Source organism: Humulus lupulus, chromosome 3, assembly GCF_963169125.1.
Source record: "Humulus lupulus chromosome 3, drHumLupu1.1, whole genome shotgun sequence".
NCBI lineage: Eukaryota > Viridiplantae > Streptophyta > Magnoliopsida > Rosales > Cannabaceae > Humulus > Humulus lupulus.
In genome coordinates this window covers 150,467,439-150,472,315 of record NC_084795.1, presented here as the reverse complement: position 1 = coordinate 150,472,315, position 4,877 = coordinate 150,467,439, and positions in this window count along the sequence as shown.

The window sequence follows — 4,877 nt, the reverse complement described above, 5'->3', positions numbered from 1 at the left end:
TGCCTCACGCCAGCTGTGCTCATGGTTGGTTGATCTTCTCTTTACCCTTACCTGCACCACAGAGCATCTGTGAGCCGAGGCCCAGCAAGAAAACCCAAAACAGATAACATACGCAATACATGGATCAAACACACAAGCAGGCCACCAACGGCTAAACACATACGGCCTAGCCGCCCCAGGCGTTTACCAAGCCCCCGGGTTCGCGGACCACGCCGTGAGGATATCCCAGGTATCCTTTTAGGGACTCACCCTGGCAACTCACACCCCTCGTGCTCAACGCTGCTCTCGGCCCTTTGCCGTTCTTGGCCTTGCACTCAACGTGCCTGATGCCGTTCCCGGCCCCACGCCGTTCATCCACATACTAACAAACATGATATGTCAACAAGTAAAGTATTCAAGCACAAACAGATAAAGAACTACACTCTACAATTCCAGCATATAGGGCTCGGCCCTGCATATCATTTCAATTCAACACATTGGGCTCAGCCCTGCACACAAGCTCCTTGGAAACAGGGGTTTTCTTACCTGAGTTCCGAGCTTCCTGAGCACCGATGCCCCGAGCACAGTCCACTACCGTGAGCCTCACCGAAGACCTAGTCACAACACATAACAATATTCGACCATTAAACTCCAACCTAACAAACAACCTCAAATCGTAACCCTAGCCTCCGGGATCTTGAGTTCTATCACTCCGGGTGATAAAATCCATCCCGAGCCTTCCCCTTTAAGTTCTTTGATAAAAAATATCATGAAAATCCCTACTGTCACTAAGGGCCGCGGCCCCTCCCCCTAGAGCTGCGGCTAGCCTCAAAACAGAGGCTAGCTTCCCACTGACCAACACGCGGGCCGCGGCGCGCCCTGCAAGCGCCGCGGCACGCTCGAGTTTCTTCAGCCTTCCGAGGTTGTGTGCGCATGCGGGCCGCGGCACACCCCTCCTAGGGCCGCGGCACTAACAGCAAACCCAGAATTTCCATCAACTTTTCATCCCTTCTTCAAGCCAATTACCACCAAAACCAACCCAAAACTCCTAGATACCCAACACAATTACTCCAGTACAGAAACAACATCTCAAAACCTCATCAAAGCATGCTCCATAACTTAGCTAAAACACACAAAGATCAGGCTAGCATATCCACATGCAAACCTCTAAACCAATAGAAAAATGAAAGACTTTAAAGCTTACCTTGCTAAGTTTAATCCCAGAACTATGATCCTCAATCTCCAAAGCCTTAAGCCCCTAGAGTTTCCCAGCTGAATCCCTTCAATTTCCTAAGCAATTCCTCTAAGTTTCTTCAAGTTTTGTCTTAGAGAGTGTGAAAGTGAAAGACAGAAACTAATTCTCAGTTCAAGGAAGAATATGGTCGGTTTCTCAAGGTTTCTAAACAGTTCCACACATTTATTTGTTTTATATGACTTAAGTCTAAAGGTTACCTCAAGGCTCGGGATACCAAAACGTCCCCGAGGGCAAAATGGTAAATTCCCCAAATATTCCCACCTAGACATTCTATCCTCGAATATATCTCCAAATATTTATTTCTATGTCCCGATAACCCCGTAGCTCAACTAATACCAGAATTGCCCCTCGACTCGCCCCGAGTCCAAATCTCAACCCCATTGCGACTCTCGGCTAACTGCTCCCCAGGACTGTCTCGGATCGTGCTGTACAGACATATCACATTTATACCACATATATTCCATTTATCACATTTAACTCAATTAAACATGCACCATAATCATATAAGCACATAGATTCACATTCAAGCATATTTAAACCACTTATTGCTCTCCAGGCACACTAATCAAGGCCCTAAGCCTGATTAGCAAATTCGGGTCGTTACACCCTGGTTAGCCCAAGACCATCACACTGTGTACTTTAAATAGTGCTTAACTTGCTAAACGAGTCATTAGGTTGTAAACGTGCATTTAGGTGTTATTAACAGGCCAGGGTGAAAAATCTCGGTCAAAATGAATGGATATATTTTATTTAAAATATTAAACTGTACATGGGTCCATAAAAGTGTTTACAATCCGAAATGGTCATCACAGTATAAAAGTTACAACCCACCGACCTAAGCGGCAATAATAGGGTAAAACCCAAGCTCCCTTGAGAAACATCTTGGCCGTGGTGGTCAAGCGGCCACATATATACACATCGCTACCTAAGCTCTCCACTCAAGGTTGGGTGTGCATTTCTTTCCCTTTACCTGCACCACATAGCACCTGTGAGCCAAGGTTCAGCAAGAAAACTTATTACTGCGTGTATACAATATAAATAAATGATTCTGAGGCTTTCAGCCTTAATCAAATGATGATTAATAAGTCTCTCTGGGTAGTTGACTAATAAGTCTCTCTGGATAGATGATTGATAAGTCTCTCTGAATAAATGACTAACAAGTCTTCCTGAATAGAGACTAATAAGTCTCTCTGAATAGATGACTATAAGTCTCTCTGGATAGATGTCTAATAAGTCTCTCTGAATAGATGACTGATAAGTCTCTCTGAATAGATGACTGATAAGTCTCTCTGAATAGACGACTAATAAGTCTCTCTGGGGTTTTACGCCCCAAGCCATGTGACGTTTCAGTCACTTGAGTCTTTTAGCCCTGGCTTTGAGTAACTAGCCTTTAGACTAGTCAAGTGCTTTAGTTTTCTTTGACCAATAGGTTGGTCAATGTGACAGTCAGAATCCTGTGATCCATAAGGGGAAAGACCGGGTAAAGCTGTACAATCCCACACCGCCTGGGGAAGGTCAAGTGTGATGATTCTACGACTATTTAGGTATGGGACTACACAGTTCCAGATGGCTTAAATGGATTGATGGGTACTACCTATATCAACAAGATGCATATTCTTTTCGGTAGCCCATCACTTGAGAACTCCAAAGTTAAGCGTGCTTGACCTGGAGTAATCTCAAGATGGGTGACCTTCTGGGAAGTTTTCCCAGGAAGCGTGCGACTGAGGACAAAGCATGCTGGAAAGACTCGTGTTGGTTTGTAGGGCCAGTCGTCATTCCAGGAAGCAACCATAGTGATGTGGGGCATTACAAATGGTATCAGAGCCTTGACCTAGTCGGAAGTGTGGCCGACGGGGACGTCAGGCTCGTAAGGGGGGGTGATTGTGACAGTCAGAATCCCGTGATCCATAAGGGGAAAGACCGGGTAAAGCTGTGCAATCCCAAACCACCTGGAGAAGGTCAAGTGTGATGATTCTAAGACTATGTAGGTATGGGACTACACTGTTGAAGATGGCTTAAATTGATTGATGGGTAGTACCTATATCAACAAGATGCATCTTCTTTTCGGTAGCCCATCACTTGAGAACTCCAAAGTTAAGCGTGCTTGACCTGGAGTAATCTCAAGATGGGCGACCTTCTGGGAAGTTTTCCCAGGAAGCATGCTAGTGAGGACAAAGCATGCTGGAAAAACTCGTGTTGGTTTGTAGGGCCAGTCGTCATTCCAGGAAGCAATCATAGTGACGTGGGGTGTTACAGTCAAGCATTTATTGCATATATTGATAAGATTTAATTATTTTGGCATGCGTTAAATACACTAATGCCACTCTTGACTCATAAGCCAATACCATATGACCATTGCTCAGTACTACGGCCGGCCATGACTGATAAGGCAGAGCTTCACGACCAATACTAAACACCAATGCCATTTATGACTAATAACTCAGTGCCATTCGCAAGTAAGCAAAGCTGGCATGCATTTATAATGTAATCAATGTCCATGTATAAGGCACTCAACATGCCTCATCAATAACCCTGCATGTCACATACTGGGTGCAGTTTTCTTACCTCTGGTTCGAGCGTAAAATAATAAAAGAACGACCCTTGAGAACGATGTGTCCTTAAGTCCCTTAGCGGTCACCTAGTCATAACCAAATATGAAATCCCATCAATGAAATAAATAAAAAATCGGTTCATGGACTAAAACCCCGCTCCCAGGACCTCAAATCCTACTAAAACGGTTAGTAGATTCGATCCCGTGCTTAGAGAAATGAAAACACGCACCTACAACTCATTAAAAATCCATCCTGGCACAAGAAGGACAGGCGGGTTGCGACCTACCCCCAAGGGCCATGGTGCGCCCCCAAGATAGAGAGTCCCCTGTCTAAGGTGCCAGGGGCGGGCTGCGACTTGCCCATGTGGGTCGCGGCGCGCTTGCTAGGCAGAACCCAGAGGAGGTTCTAGGATGCATTCAAGTCGTGACTTGCATGAACTTGGTCGCGACTTGCATGAACTTGGTCGCGACTTGACCCCACGAACCCACCTCCCCTGCATCTTTCTCAATTCAAACTCTACTAAATCTTCACCAAACCAATCCCAAAATCACAACCAAACATTTATACAACATATCCACCAACCTAACATCAAAACCCAAACTTTATACCACTTGAAACATCACCACATATCCAATTACGCAATCAAGATATCAAGCTATAAACCATCCGAAAAACATAGCAAAAATTCAGGGATTTAATCTTAGAATCTTGACCTCAAATACATAATTGAACCCTTCCAGCTGCTGAACCCAATCCTAAACTCTCAAGCTTCCAAAACCTTAAGTTTGAATCCTCCTAGTTTGCTTCAAAAGTTCAACCCGAGAGAGAGAGAGAAGATCGAGAGTGAGAGATAAGGAACTCTGTTTTTTGCCTTAAACCTTTTATAGCCTGCCAACCTTAAGCATATCTAATGGTCAAAATGACCAAAATGCCCCTAGGGCCTTTCTAATCTTTCAAAGTCAACGAGGGCAAAATTTTCATTTCCCACCTATCCTGTTAATCATAATTAACGTTCTCCAATCCCCGTTAATCCCAATATCCTCAAATATTTATTAAATCATATCCCATTACTCGTTCATTAGTGGTAATAT